A 16,700-nucleotide genomic window follows, 5' to 3' on the forward strand; every position below is an offset into this window, starting at 1 on the left:
AAAAGTTAGCACATACAATTATGTATGGTACATGGTACTTGATAATGATAATAAATGACACTCTGTTACTGGTTTATGAATTTACTATACTTTTTATCATTATTGTAGAGTGTACTCTTTCTACTTATTAAAAACAGTTTGCTGTAAAACCATATACCTTGTCTTTACCACATCTTTTCATTGCATCATTTTCTCTTTCACTTGACTTAACCTCGTATTGTTTTATACAGTAACACGCTGTACAGGCTGGTAGCCTGGGAGCAATCGGCTATACCACGTAGCCGAGTTGTGTAGTAGGCTATGCCATCTACGTGTGTGTGTGCATGCACTCGATGATATTGGCACAATGATGAAATCACTTAAGGATGCGTTTCTCAGAACAAACCCCCATCTGTAAGTGGTGCATGAATGTTCTGTGTATGGTTTGGCTTACTCCAAACAAGTTGTTTGTTCTTAATCCTATCAGATTTAGCACTCCTCTCCTCCCTCCCTTTATTATTTCTTTTTAAAGCTGTTTTTTAGGTTCAGAGCAAAATTGAAAGGAATGAACAGAGATTTCTCATACCCCTACACCTCCACATGCATAGTCTCTCCCATTATTAATATCCTCCATTAAAGTGGTACATTTGTTATAATTGATGAACCTATATTGATACATTATAATCACCCAAAGTCCATAGTCTACATTAGGATTCACTCTTGATGGTGCACATTCTATGGGTTTGGACAGATGTATAACGACATGTATCCATCATTATAGTATCATACACACTATTTCACTGCTCTAAAAATTTTCTGTGCTCCACCTGTTCATCCCTTTCCCCTGCTACCCTTAAGCACTAGCCACCACTGATCTTTTCAGCCTCCATAGTTTTGCCTTTTCTAGAATGACGTATTGTTGGAATCATACGTGTATCGTCTTTTCAGATTGACTTCTTTAACTTACTGATAGGCATTTAATGTTCCTCCACATATTTTCATGGCTTCTTTTTTTTTTTTTTAAGCACTGAATAATATTCCATTGTCCGGATGTACCAGTTTATTCATTGACCTATTAAAGAAACATCTCGGTTACTTCCAGGTTTGGGCAGTTATGAATAAAGTTGCTATGAATATTGGTAGGTGGATTTTTGTGTGGGATTAGTTTTCAGCTCCTTTGGGTAAACACCAAGGATTATGATTGCGACATTGTATGGTAGAGTAGGTTTAGTTTTGTAAGAAATTACAACCTGTCTTCCAAAGTAGCAGTGCCATTATGCATCCCTACCAGCAATGAATGAGAGTTCTTGCTGCTCCACTTCCGGCCACTATTTGGCATGGTCAGCGTTCTGGATTTTGGCCATTCAAATAGGAGTTGGTTTAATTTTCATTTCCCTGATGACATATGGTGTGGAGCATCTTTTCATGTGCTTATTTGTCATCTGTGTATCTTTTTTGATGATGTATCTGTTGAGGTCTTTGGCTCATTTTTTAAATCAGGTTGGTTGTTTTTTTATTTTTGAGTTTTTATATATTTTGGAAAACAGTCCTTTATGAGATGTGCCTTTTGCATATATTTTCTCTCAGTCTTTTGCTTCTCTTCTCATTCTCTTGATATTGTCTTTCACAGAACAAAGTTTTTAATTGTAATGAAATGTCTACCTTAATTATTTTTTCATGGATCGTGCCTCTAAAAAGTTATTGCCATGCCCCAGGTCATCTAGGTTTTCTCTTGTTACCCAATAATATTACATTATGCAAGATTACATAATGTGGGTTACATTAAATTTCTGTTGGACATTGTGTTGTAAATAATTTGGGTGTCTACTAGTATAGTGTAGGTTCCGGTGCTAAGCAATGCTGTTAAAAACATCTTACTAATATTGCAGTGATTTTAATTAGTGCCAAGAGGGTATGAAATAAAGATCCTGCATGGCAAGTTTAAAGGAATTAGAGGTGTTTTAACCAGAAGAGAGGTTGGGTCCTAGGTTGAAGGGATTAATAAGAAGAAATGGGATGGAAAGATTTGATGGGTTAACAGTAGTTCTCAGCTCAATTATATGACCTTCCCAGGGACATTTGACAATGTCTGGAGATATAACAGCCAAGTATCTAGAAATTTTCCTTCTCTTTTTAATTGCTAAACACTGATCACTACAAGAAAAACTAAAGAATGTCGTGGAATGAAGTTCCTCCAAATTCTATGCCTTTAGTTCTGTGTCATATCAAGAAGTTCCTTTGGATTTCATTTGATTTCATGGATGTGGCATGGTCAAAAGAAAAAGAATGTGGAAGAGAAATTGAGGTGGGAATGTAGTATGAATAGAGAAGAAGTAGTGAAGGAATGAGGAAAAGAGAAGGGGAAAGGGCATTTATGGATCAATATTATCAACCACAACATTGGTTTCTTTTTCTTGCTTTTAGCTCTTATGTTGCCCAAAGAATCTAGCAAATGTCTTTTTAATGCCACAGTAACAGTCCTATATAATAAAAGCCTAATATGCTAAGTGTCTGACCATTCGTTCAACCATTTGACCAGTCACTATGACGCGCACTGTCCACCATGGGGCAGATGCTCTGATCGGTAGGTTAGCTTGCTGCTGGGGTCTGGCCGATGGGGACTGAGCGAGACGGGGTGGACATGCCCTGGAGACCTCCTGTGGTCCCTCCCTGACCGGCCAATCTTTCCTGCTGTCCCTCCCTGGCCTCTAACATATTTCTTCTAATTAATTTCCTTTCCATGTGCACCAGTCCATGCACCAGGACTCTCGTATACAATGACACGAGTTAGTCTGGCTGAAATGGAAACAGATTACCACTAAGGTTTTGCCATTTTATCTACCACCACCTCTAGGATGTTTACAAACAAGGAAAAGAACACACATTCTTTAGTTGCAGTAGCTTTTTATTTTATTTCTTTTAAAACAGAATATCCAGTGAGTGCTACAACCGAGAGGGCTCTGATCATAATTGCAGTTGCCTTAGTCCTGTCTTCTCTCCATAACTCAACTTGTTAACTGTCAAACACATATTCTATGAAAAGACTCTTTGTTTTTGTATATTTACTAGGAATTTTTTTAAAGCCACTGAGAACCCCTAATTGTAATACACTCTAATATACTCAACATTAGTCATAAAGCAAATCTTAAGTACAAAATACTTAACCAAAAGAGGTAAATAATAGGGCAGATACAGAAAATCTTTATACAAGCCCCATTGTCTAGTGAAGAGTTTTAGACTACCAAGTTTAAAAGGAAGCAGAACTATGTTTGATATTTACAGAGCAGCTATGATGGCCCTTATTAACTGCGCTTCATTGAAGCTGATGGCATTCTTGGGGAATAAGTAAGAAACTCATAGAGATTTTGTTCTAATATACTTTGTGTGGTAGTTACTCTTCATTGCCTATTAAAACAACAACAAGCTTTTTCTCCTTTGTCTCCCAGTGACTCCCAAATGTCTCTTAAATACTGGCTAGAAATAGTTTTATCTCTTCAAATAATAGGCCCCAAACAGTGATTTTGGTAGAATTTGGCTAGTATCAGTGTACTTTAGAACATTTCTCACATTCTATGCAATCCTAAATGCTCTGGGGCCATAAAGACCAAATAAGTTTGGAAAATACTCTTTACTATAACTGCCCCTCTGATGACTAGAAGTAATATTTAGGGAGTGGTTAATATGTGTTAAATGTTGGACTAACTTCTTTGTATGCATTATTTCCCATAATCCTCATGATGACCCTAATGAGGTAGGTTTTGAGCGATGTGCTTTTGAATTGGTTAAAACTCTTGCTTAAGGCTAGAGCCAATGAAAGGTCTGATATACTTTGAGGAATAGTGTGTAGGAGTTTCAACCATTATCAGCCTTCTTCAGAATTTTGCATTTTTCAGGTACCTTAAATTAGCTACACCCACATTCACGTTGTATCTGGTGCATGCTAGAATCCAGCGTAATCCAGTCTGCTGGAAAGGTTGAGATGAAATCTTGTAATAGCAAACGGTGAGGCTGCTTCACCTGAGTTTGTGTTTTTCGTCTTGTCTCTCATACCACTATTCATTTTTCATGCTCATTATATATACAACTCTAGCTGCAGGAAGAGTTTTATTTGCTCTCACAGAGAAGAGCACTTGAGGCCTAATTACCCATATAGCCTTCCTTTCCCTTCCCATTAATAAGACTAATCATGCTCTAACACCGCTATTATGCCGCCAGCGAGAAGTCCATCTTTGTTCCAGCACCTCCACGTTTGGCGTTCCCGTTGTCCCTGTGAGCATTTGCAGGTGGTGACCACGACACAAGTGCTTCAAATGCAATATTGCTTCGTCAGAAATATTTCAGAGCTAAGATGACCCACATTTTATTAAATTTGTGAGCCGTCGTTAGATTTTATTACACTAAAGGAGCCTGGACTTTGCGGAGTTTTGAGCAAGAGATTTTGGCCTAAATAATTTTCAGTGCTGACTTGAAAATTGGTTAATTTTTACAGATTTTAGTATTTCCAAAGCTATCAGCACTCAGACTTCCCAGCCCAATTACCCAATGAGGGGAGGACGGGGATAACTTCAATGGACTTTTTGTTAGGGACCATAAAGGTACCCCTCTTTGCCACTGGTCGAGGAAGAATAAAATAAGCCTTTCTTTGAATTTCTCATGATTGAGGATTCTGAAAGTTCTTGAAGGGGTGAGTGAATGTAAGAAAAATGTGTCAGTATTAAATTTGTTGCTCTCATTTCTCATTGCTATAATTTATCCCTTTTATTCAGAACAAAATCTTTTTCATTGACTCATCATCAAATGAGACTTTTTGGGGGGAGATAATTGAGATGTACTGAGCTATTATTTGCCACTACTAGGACCTAAACTGTAAATATCTAATGAAGCTGTACTCTTTAAAGATACTTCTTTATTGTCACATTTTCTTACCTATTAGAATGATGGTGTATTATTTGATGCAAGGTGAGTTGTGACAAAGCTTCCTTTTAGCTTTCCTTCCTGGGAAATGTTTGTTTCTTCTGTGGGTAGTTAACTAAAGCCACATCCAGTTTTCTCCCCCCAGTGGATCTTAGAAAATGTTCATATTCAATGTAGATTTATGTAAGAGGAAGTAGCAGTGGGGTGTGGGTAGGACTCTAAAAATTTAATCAAGTCAAGTATTGAACAGAAGGGAAGACAAATCCAGGACCCTAGCTCATTAAATGATTTCTTTATAGTCAACAGTGAGTGGGCAGTGGAATAGCTTCTAAGCTTTTTCTTTGATAAAGTTTGGCCTCAAGAGCGAAAGGATGGATGCCATTTTCTCTCTATGGAAAATCTAGCACAGCAGGAGATTTGTAGTCATACGTTCAACTGTGATACTGTTATTTATAATCATTCAGATGACCAGAATATATTTCTCAGATATATTTGGTCTTCATATTCAGAACCGAAACTCCTTGGAATTTCCTAAGTGATGAGAGCAAGAATGGCATTTCTTGTTATGTTAATGAGATAACTTTTGGATCCCACCCACCTAAGGGGTAGATGCCAACCATGTGGTTAGACTATTGGAACTTTTGGTCTCACTCCCTGATTTCTGGGGAAGGAAGAGGGAAATTGAGGTTGAATCAATTGCCAATGGTCAGTGACTTAGTCAGTCATAATTATGTAATGCAGCCTCCATAAAAACCTAAAAAGGACAGTTTGTCAGTTCCTTTTTGGCAACTTTCTATGTTGGGGAACTAGATTGTTTCTGTGTGTCACCCTGGTGGGCCCTCAACTTTAGGCAGGTAGAAGCTCCTTGGTTTGGGACCTTGCCCTATGTATATTTTCATCTGGCTATTGACTCATATCTTTTAATATTCTTTGTAGTAAATCAGTAATCTAGTGAGTATATGGGTTTTCCTGAGTTCTGTGAGCTATTCTAGCAAATTAATTGAACCCAGGGAGGGGGTGGTGGGAATCTCTGATTGAGACTGGCTTCTGAAGTGGAAAGTGGTCTTGTGGGACAGAGCTCTTCACCTGTGGAATCTGATTCTGTCTCCGGATAGATAGTGCCAGGATTGAATTCTTAGATACTTTGCTGGTGTTTGAGAATTGCTTGTTGATGTGAGGCAATTCTCTCTTCCCTTCCCTTCCCTTCCCTTCCCTTCCCTTCCCTTCCCTTCCCTTCCCTTCCCTTCCCTTCCCTCCCCTCCCCTCCCCTCCCCTCCCCTCTCCTCCTCTTCCTCTCTCTCTCTCTCTTTCTCTCTCTCTCTCTCTCTCTCTCTCTCTCACACACACACACACACACACACACACACACACACACACACACACATTGGGTCCAGGAACTTTTAAGCAACTGTAACTTTTAAAAAGAAATAAACAGCAAAAGGAATAAACAGCAAGGAAAATAAAAGATATTGAAAATTAATTTCTAGCTTTCAAAACACTGCTAACTGTCCTCCGAAACTTGCCTCTGCTGCCTGCATGACCTCAGGCAAGCTTCCACAGATAATGATTATGTGAAATAGTCATAATTACTCAGATCGCATGTCAGTTCCAAAATAGTGTGAGACACAGGGCAGGGTGGCTTTCAAACTCTTCACAGTGACTCACAGTAGGAAGCATTTTAGAGTTAGATCCAGTGCATCTACATTTAGAAACATCTTAGAGTAGGACCCGCACACGCATGAAACAAAAATTTCATGAAACAAGTAATCACTTGCTAAGTTTAAGGTCCTCTCCTATTACTTCTCTTTTTTGTTCTATTCCATTTTATTTCATTTAAAAAGAAGGAAGAAACCTTGTCTTGAACCACTAGATCGGATTTCACTACCCACAAATGGGTCCTTACCCATAGTTTTAAAAAGATTACTCCAGTCTCCTCCCAAGAGCTCACTGCCCAGAAGTCCCCACTCCCTGCAGGTGAGGGTTCTGACAGCTCACCGGTATATTTTCTGAGACAGCTGGCCTAGGACCTTTTATTTTTTCATAACTTCCTGTGGCCTGACAATCCTCTCTCTTGAAGCTGGGGATTTGACGGGAAGAGGGAAGTTTACCTTTGTGCCTTCTCAGCCTTGGTCATAACACCGCAGCAGCTGCTGCCTGTTCTAATCGGCTGAATCTGAGCTCTGCAGAGCGGTGTTTCGCAGATCCATGGTAATGCTGCTTCTAATTCTTTGTTATGGGTTAGAGCAGAGCATGGACTTTCCTAGGATCTGTGTATGTGGGGGATGTGGGAAGGAGAGAAGGAATAGAAGGAAGAACACGGAAGTCCTCTTGGGAATGGGGTGGTGAAATTCGCCTTAAAAAAACCACACACACAACACAACTCCATATTTTTTATTCAAATGGTGATTTGGAGTGTGAAATGGGCTCTTTTATTTATTTTTTTGCTGACCTTGTTTTACTTCCTGAATTCTGGTACCTACACTAAGTCTGTTTGAATGGAAAAAAAAAAATCCAATTTATTCAGGAAAGTTATAAATTAAAAAACAGGGAAAAATGCCCACAATCCAGTGTAGAAGTGACTTATTGATGAAGACCGCCACAGATGCCATATAGAGTTACACGGCCGTGGCTTCTCTTTATTTTTCCTATCATGTCCTCGTTCATGTGCTTCATAATGTCAGATTTGCAGAGGATTAGGGTAAATTTTTGATAGTTAAATGGTGTTGCTACTCAAAGAGTATCTTCTGAAGGGAGGGCTCTTGGTCATGCATAAGAATCAGGCCCTTTTCAGGAGAGACAAAGTCAAACACATGAGCTATTGTCTTCTTTACTGTGTCTCTCTGTGTATGTGTTACTCCACCCCTCAGGGTCTGTTACCGCTGTGGCCCTCGGAGACAGGAGCAGGGTGGTTGTGAGGAGACATGGGGAATACATGCCAAGTGAGCCCTGGAATATGAGAGGCTGAGACTTTGTGGTGTCCATTGCTTTATTCCCAATATCTAAGACAGTGCCTGGCATGTAGTTGGTGTGCAGTGAATATCTGACAGACAAATGAGTAAATGATGTTGGCTATGATAATTATTATTGTAACATAAAAAAAGATAATATTATGAGACAGGATCTGATCTGGGCTGAGGAGTTAAGAGAGTACATCCTTTCAAAGCATTTATTCTGAATTTGGGGGCAGAGACTCAGTTAAAAGACAATCTTACATTTTTTAAAAAAATTTTATTAAACTTATTGGGGTGACATAGGATCATATAGGTTTTAAGTATACAATTCTATAATATGTCATCTGTCTACTGCACTGTGTGCCCACCACCCAAAGTCAAGTCTCTTTTAATCACCATATATTTGACCCTCTTTACCCTCTTCTACCATGTTTTTCAAGATTTTCAGGTAGGTACCCAGAAGAGGCATTGCTGGGCCATATGGTAGCTCTCTTAGTTTTTTGGAGGAACCTCCATGCTAATTTTCCGCAGTGGTTGTATTAATTTCTATTCCCACCAACAGTGCATGAGGTTCCTTTTTCTTCACTACCCCTTCCACACTTGTTATTTCTTAAGACAGTTTGTTTTAATTGATAAATCAGCATGAGTACACTGGCAGGCACTGGTGATGTCAGCATAACTAGAAGTGGTTCCTGATGACAAGGAGTCACAGTCTTGTTGGATAAGGCAAAGGTCATAGGACGGCACAAGGAATATCGGCAGAAAGGGCCTCCATATCACACTGGGCTGGGCTGGGGACACCAGCCCAGGGAGATGAGGTCCGGAAGGATGAACAGGCATGAGACTAGTGAAGGAATGACTGAGAAGGACTTGTTAGGCAGGGCAGGGATCGAGCCCAGAGAAGTGAGGCGATGTTGGATATTGCCTGGGAAGTCCCACCGGCTGAGCCACCTGGATAAGGGATTCCGGTTGAGAGCTGAGGCCTTACTAGCTTGGCAGGGTCTTGTGCGTGGGGGCAGTGAGAGCTCGTGAAAGATTAAGTAGGGGCAGTTGGTGTGTTCTGGAAGAGTTGTGGGTGAAAGTGGATCACAGGCCATGGCAAGATGAGAGGTAAAGGGATGAGAAAATGTGGTCCCCCTGCAGTGTGCGTCAGGGAAGCCCACACGCTGCATTTTCAAAGGCCTCCAATTCAATGATGGCAAACAACAAAAAGAAGCAAGAAAACAAACCAAACCTTAGTTCAAAGAGTAGACCTTTGATCCAGGCGGTTCACAAACAATAACAGTGGCGGCAAACAACGCTCATCTAGTAATAACTCCACGGCTACTTTTATTATGAAAGCAGATGTCTGAGCTGCTGACTTTTCAAGCAACTTTTGGGAGACATTTAAATCCCTCTCGCTGGCCCTTTGTTCCTGTGTTGCCATGGAGTGTCAATAAGCCCAGCTCAGAATAACCCGGGCAGTGAGACGGGAGTACAGCTTGCTCACTGGCATGTTGGCTGGCCAGGTTACACTGTTTTCATTGCTCCCGTCTTGGGAGGAGCACCGGGCAGCTGGTTGCCCTGGCAGCTGTGAAAGGTGTATGTCTCTTGGCTGCCCAGAGTTTGAAATGCAACCAAAACTTGCCTGCCTACTGAGCATGTGCAGCTCCAGATTGATCTGATAGCAACTGAAAATAGCTCACTGAGCACCTGTCCCTTGTACACCAGCCCCTGGCCGACTGCCATTGAGGACAGTGTGGACTCACTTGGTGGATAGGTGAGGGGCTGGGTAGATTTTAAGGGTGTTTAGGAAGATCTTGGGAACCTTGGCTATGGCTTAAAAGGAAGAAAAAAAAAATCAGTAGGCTCTTCGGAGCTGTTCTATTTGGCGGTTCTGTGGTTAGTGGGTGGCCACAGTGGCTGTGTATGTACAGTATGTGGTGAAGAATCCACACAGTTCTCTTTGCGCAGCCAAACTGTGGTCCAATAGACTGAGAAGTAGAGTTTTCTCTTGGAGGGAAAGGCTTTCCTACAAGCACTCCTGGATAGTAGCCATCCATGGTTTATGCTGCCTCCGCTTAGAAACAAGTTGAGATAAACTAATTTCTGACTTGCTCTTTAATCCCCAATGATTGTCAGCCGATCACTTCTACAAGGTGTCTCTGAGCTAAATTATTCTTTCTCAGCAGTCCAAATTTGGGCGCAGAATAGAGTCGCAGCGTGTTGGGAGCTGTCTGTTCCCCTTTGGGACTCCTTCCATTTACTTCTGGGCTTTCATCTCTTCAGCGGGTTGCCATTGTTGGGCATGCTTGGCACGCCAGTGTGGATGGAAGCAGACTCTGGAAGGAAATACTTCTGAAATGACTGGTGGTATTAAAGCTACTATTTAAAAGTGACCCTTTGTAGATACTTGGGTTATCTTTAGGCCGTCAGTGCTCTGCAGCTCCAGGAGCCCAAGAGAATCTGCGGAAACGCTGGCCTGTGGCTGTCGCCGTGGTTTGTGTTTAGATATTCTTGCTCTCCTGCCAGTGGCCTCGTGACACGTCTCGGCTTCAGCTGCCTTTCTTCTGCCCAGGCCCACGATGACTGTGGAAGCTGGGAATGGTGTGCTCTGCCACAGAGAGGGCGGGGGAGGGAGTGTGTGTTTGAAAAGCCAGTTCTGGTTCACAGAACCACAAAGAAATATTTCGGTTTCTACCTTCAGGGTCAACACCTGGAGCCTTTCTGTGGGCTCAGGGAGAATGACCCAAACTCTACCCGCTCATGGTGACTGTTGGATCTTAAGTTTATGGCAAATAAGCCTTCTTAAGGGTCTTAAATTTAGGAGTTAACGAATTCTTGTGAATCCTATTAATTAGACCGATAGGGGAGAGAAGATATACAATGAATGCAGATGCACAAGGCTTATATTCATAGGATGGAAGGCATGGGGTTCATTTCTGCATTAACCTTTCATGGAGTTCTGCTAGGGCCCTGGGACATGAATTGGGAAATCGGGAGATAGGGAATAGCACTATGAGAGATGCTTGGGCTCTGCCCAGTTTCTCATCCTTGAGTATCTTACTGTCTGTGGCCTCATCTGGGCAGGAGAGAAAACAGTCTAGAAATTACCTTGTTCCCTCTGTGCTTTTCTCTGGAGTCAGGTAGGGTAGGGAGCCAGGAAGGAGAAATTGAAGGAATTCTGCAGTTTTCACCTTTAGCTTTTGGGTTCCATAATGCCTGGAGGCTGGTTCTGTAAGACAGTTGTTCAACAAATTGGCGCAGTGCCCATCTTTTGAAGGGTTTATCTCTGTGGTTTGAAAGCTTCCGGAAAGGGTGTGGCAGTGGGGTGGCGGCTTACAGATGCTAAGCAGAGCAAAGACTGGCTACCTTGGAGGCCTGTTCCCTGAGTCCCCGAGAAAAAAGTCTAGAGGAGGGCACCCGAGGGGAAGTAGAGGTGGGCGCTGGGTGCTGAGGCTGCCCCCGAGTTCCTTCTCCACTGTCCTGTCCCATCTAGCCCTTGTTTAAGGCTTCCTTTAAAACCAAAACTTTCCATGTAGACCCTGGGTAGGCAGTCTTCTCTGGAGCAGGAACATCCAGAGGATCAGGAACACCTCTCCACACTGAGAACAGACCTAGCCAGGAGCATTCTGTAGATGGTGCCATATCCCTGGCTCTCTCCTAAATCTGAACAGGGAGTGACTTTATGAAATGTGTATAACCCATTTCCCCTCCTCCTTCAGACTTCGGTACAATTACTTCCCTTGGCTGGAGCGTCCCTCAGACACAGGCATTGTCAGTATGCGGGATGGGGTGGGGGTATGTTCTCGCCACAAGAATTCCTCAGTAGGTCATTTCCATTAGGCCTTGCCATTGTTTGCTTTTCTGAAGCAGATTCGAGAAGTTTGAAAACACAAATGAAGAAAGGGGTCATTCTTTTCTCCATGTTCATAGCTCTTCAGGAGTTGCTTCACAGACACGGCATCTGGGTGAAAGGCAAGTCTTTGATCCATTCAGGGGATCATAAAAAACATGGAAAAGACAGACCCATATTGTCTTAGGTCAGTGCCCCATAATGTTAGTCACTTAAACACAGACTGCGTTTTTGGCTTTGAAATGGAAGGTGTGGCTGCTGCAATAGGCTTCATTTACAGGGATTATTTCACAGACAGGGAGTCAGCCAGACACAAAATAAACAGATGGCACTTTTTCCCTCTCTCAGCTCTAGCAGTTCAAGTGCAGTATGACTTCGGAATCCTTATCACCTTCAGCAAAGCAAGAGGGGGAAAATGATGTAATTCGCTCTTCCCCACTGCCTGCTGAGCACGCCGTTCTTTTCCCAATAGGAGAGAAATGGCAGCAAAGACCAGGGGCATGGTTTTCACTGCCGAGCAGCGAGCCCTGCATGACCCCTCTCAGCCCACTGGAGTCAGGCACTTACTGTGTTTTGACCGTAGCAGCTAAAAGTCCTCAAATCAACCGTCCAAGGAAGGACCACTTGTAACAGCCCTGCTGCTCTATAATGTATTAATTCCCCGTTTTAGGAACTCCTGTGTTTTACCTCTTTCTCCGAGCAAACAAACAAGCAAACAAAAAACCCAGCACACCCCAGGAAGGATGGATTTTCCACACTTGTGAGCCCGGGTAGGAGAGCAGATGTGAGGCCGTGGCAAGCTGCTCTCGGAGGGAGCGGTTTGCACAGACATGCTGGCTAGGTGACTAAGCCTTGCCTTAAGATCTCTGCTGACATTTAAAGACTTTATGGGCTCAGTCTGCTCTGAAAACCAGCATCATGTCTCTTCCCACCTCTGAATCCTTTCTGTGGAGAGAAAATTCATTCTGAAGCCGATAGTCCTCAGGCTGGTGGTGCTCCTGCCAAGTACTGAGGCCGTTGAGGGGTCTGGAATGGTGAGCACAGGAGGCTCACCGTGAGGAAAGACTTAGACATTGGACAGGCGCACACACGTTTGTGAGTGTGGACAGGTGGTTTCTACTTTCCATTTGGCTGTGTGAGCAAAGGCTCTTTGAGGAAATGATGTGTAGGGAAGAGCTGAGGGGAGCATAAGAACTAACTAGGGGGCTGGGGGTGTCGGCAGGAAGGGAACTAAGCATCCAGGTGGAGGGAATTCCGTACCTAAAGGGCTGAGACCCCGAGGCAGGAAGAGGCCTTCCAAGAACTGAGGGGATCTGGGGGAAGGCTGAAGAGGCAGAGGTCATGTCCACCAGGACTTTTGTAGGCCAGATGAATGATTTTGCCAATTTTGAGAGCAGTGGAAGCCAGAGAGCATCAGGCTTGTACATCCGAATAAGGGTGGTATTGGCTGACTTAGGGAACCTTGAGGAAGAACACACCCGGAGTGGAGGCATCATGAGTTCAAAATCTTGGAAATCCTAACACCATTATTTTGTTGTTCTTTGAATATAATATGATCTCATTCAAATTTTTCTCTTCTCTCTCTTAACTCCTAGAACGCATTTTCTTCTTGGCTTTCCAACTTCACCAAGTATCAACTTCTCTGATCAGGAAAAAAAAACAAAACAGAGTGATTTATCATGAGTGTTTTCTCATCAGAGCACTTGGGCACTTGGTGTATTTGAGCCCTGAGCACATCGCCTGCCTGCCGGCTGCCAGGCCGCCAGATGCCCGTCACGAGGCGTTCCGGACGGACCTCTGTGTTTCTGTCGTGCGAGCTGGCTTGCTGGCAGTGCTACCTGGCATTGCAAAATCCTTCCTTGAGCCTTTGTTTAATGCCAGAGACCTCAAATGCTTTCAGATTCTGGAGAGGTGCCAAACTGTACTCTCGGATTAGGAGACCATGGAAGGACTCCCATATCTATAAGCCCTCATATAAGCCGTCATTTTGAATGAATGAATCATTGATACTGTTGGAAGGAGTCCAGGGATGTTTGGCGTTCCTTTTTTAGCCTATAAAGTTCTGAGCTGTTGGACTTTTATAACCATCCTCCAATAACCACGTGTGTTGTGGTTTTTTTTTTGTGCTACTTTGAGGTGAGCCATTAAGAAATTGAGGCTGTTCCTGGGATCACAGTTAGAGGCTGGTTTCCTTGAGCATTTCCTCATTTGTTTGTTGTGTCACAGATGTTAGTGGGAAATGTGGGGTTTTGTGCACCATTTAGAATGATGATCAGTTTAAATGCCTTAAAGCATCAGGGAGTGCATGACTAGACAGGTGTGAGGGAGAGAGGGAGGACACTGGGGAGAAGAAGTCCAAGTTCATCCTGTTGTGCCTGGATTGCTCAAGTCCCACTCAAAACGCACAGGTGAACGCTTTTACTATGAGGTACAAGATTATCCCAGACTGTGGACAAGTTTGAAAAGTTCATAGCGCTCTTTGCTCTGCCTCTTCCTCTGCCAGGCTAGGATTGGGCCATGCGACTAGGTGTGCCCAGATGGCGAGGTATTACCCAGAACAAAGCAGATCTTTTCAAAGATTTGGCTGTGGAGAACCCCTGGATCCCGAGCCTGCACGTCTGGTTGGGGAGCCAGCCCTGGATCCTCCCAAGGGGCATTGAACTCTGCTGCTCCCAGCCAGCGGGCTGCAAGTGTGCTCCGGGGCCTTGCTCAGGATACAAAGGGCGCGCGGTGCCAGCCATAACACTGAGTAATGCCGGGAGGTGCCTTCTAGAACAGACAATGTGGGCGAGCTCCTCAGAGAGGGAATACCTCTGGCTTGACTTTTAAATGACTAAATTATTGAAATGATTGTCGGTTAGGTGGAGTAGGCTTGCCTTCTGCCAGGACACTTCCTGGTTATTTAATAGGCAAGTGTGAAATACTTCCTATCAGATGTGGCGCCTCCTGTCAGTACGGTGGGAGATCAGTCAGAGAAGGCGATTATCTTTGCTGTGCACGGTATTGATATCACAATCTGGGAGGTGAGAGGTCTGCAGACACTTGCCTTTGGCCCTAAGAGGGGTTTTGTGATCATTCTCGGACCCTTACTCCCCTCCCACCACAATCCTGCCCCAAGTGAAATATCACAGGCCCACACATGTTATGGTTATTCCCAAAATTTGACAGGACTTTATAAAACAGTGAGTCATGGGCATTCTAGGGCCAGCTGTGTTCCTTAGAACTGTGAATATTAAGATCTGAAAGTGCTGCTACCTTGCTTTTAACTTTGTTGAATTAGTAATCCTAGCTCGGAAAATCCTTTTGGCATCTCTTTGACTAATCCACTTTGCCGGATCAAGTTGCCAAAGTGGCATTTAACCAACGTGTATGCGTGTGCGCAGGCGTGCGCATGTGGTCATTTTTCTGTTCCTAAGAATCTAGGGTCTTTATATTTGTCTGTATATGAAAAAGAGATACATGAAGGACTCTGCTCATTAGTTATGTGGGAATGTACAAATTCAGAGGGTGAAATGTGGATGAGAAACAAAATAGGACAAAGTTGGTGCAAGTTTTATATTTTCCCATGAGCTAACTGCTGGACTGAGCTCATGGCTCCTCTATATCCGAGTTTGAATTCATTATTACATATCATTAATAGCTGTCTTTCTTCCCTTTTTTTCCCTTGATTGTGGAGGGGAGGATATGAAAACTCTGTTTTTTTGACATCTTACTGAAAAGAATCACTAACTTAGAAGTAGTTAACCCTGATCATCTTTACTCAGCCACCACAGGAATATAAAGACCCACGGAGACTGTTTGAGAAATGAATGAACCCCTTTGACTTAGTTTATGGCCCCATAGTGAGTACAGTGGGTTGAATTTCACTAAAGACCGTATTTACTCGAGGCTGTTCAATTCTGGCAAAATTCTTTAGGTTACAGTCCAAACCTCTGATAGTCCCCTCGTCCTGTTAGAAACCACCGACCTTGGAAAGGTCTTGCATCTGTGGATGCAGAGTTCAGTCTGGGCTGGAACTTTAAAAGTAGACTTCGCTCTGAGAGCACATTAGAAGAATTATTATTATTGTGTGTTTAAAAATTTGACAGTTTTTACTAGAACCACAAAGTGTCATTAATTCCTTGGTCCTCTGGACCATCCGTTTCCATAGGATCAATGATCAGCGAGCCCTCTGTTGTCTAGAGTTACAGCTGCCCCTCGGTACCCTCTGGAGATTGGTTCCAGGACCACCCCCCAAGTCTGTGTATGCCCAGGTCTGTTATATAAAATGGCAAAGTATTTGCATACAACCTATCAACCTATGTGCATCCCACTATACACTTTAAGTCTTCTCTCGATTACAATACGTAATACAATGTAAATGCTATGTAAATAGTTGTATTGTTTAGGGCAGTGGTCGGCAAACTCATTAGTCAACAGAGCCAAATATCAACAGTACTTCTTCAAAATAGACTCGCTCAGGCCGAAAACCGACTTCTGCGCGTGGGCCACGAAGTTTCGATCGCACTGTACGTGCGCCCGCACGTGGTATTTTGTGGAAGAGCCACACTCAAGGGGCCAAAAAGCCGCATGTGGCTCATGAGCCACAGTTTGCCGACCACGGGTTTAGGGAATAATGACAAGAAAAAAGTCTGTACAATCATTGTATGCTTAACTACATAGCATAGACCAGTGATGGTGAACCCTTTGAGCTCGGCATGTCAGCATTTTGAAAAATCCTGACCTAACACGTTTTGATATTTGCAGCCATAGTAAAACAAAGATTTATATTTTTGATATTTATTTTATATATTTAAATGCCATTTAAGAAAGAAAAATCAACCAAAAAAATGAGTTTGCGTGTCACCTCTACACGCGTGTCATAGGTTCGCCATCACTGGTATAGACACATCAGCAACAACATAACATTTTTTTTCCAAATATCTCTCTCTGAGGTTAATTGAATCTGTACATGTGGAACCCGCGGTATGGAGGGCCAGCGGTGCTTGTTTATAGCCGTTCCTAGTGCACCGTAGGTACAG

General features: G+C 43.0%; 1 protein-coding gene across 1 annotated transcript in view; it reads left to right on the plus strand.

The window, feature by feature from the left end:
* ACVR1 (activin A receptor type 1) overlaps nt 1–16,700 on the plus strand; it is an 82,432-nt gene that overhangs the window by 29,974 nt on the left and 35,758 nt on the right. The window lies entirely within an intron of this gene.

Source organism: Myotis nattereri, assembly GCF_964212035.1.
Source record: "Myotis nattereri genome assembly, chromosome: 7".
In the NCBI taxonomy this organism is placed as follows: Eukaryota; Metazoa; Chordata; class Mammalia; order Chiroptera; family Vespertilionidae; genus Myotis; species Myotis nattereri.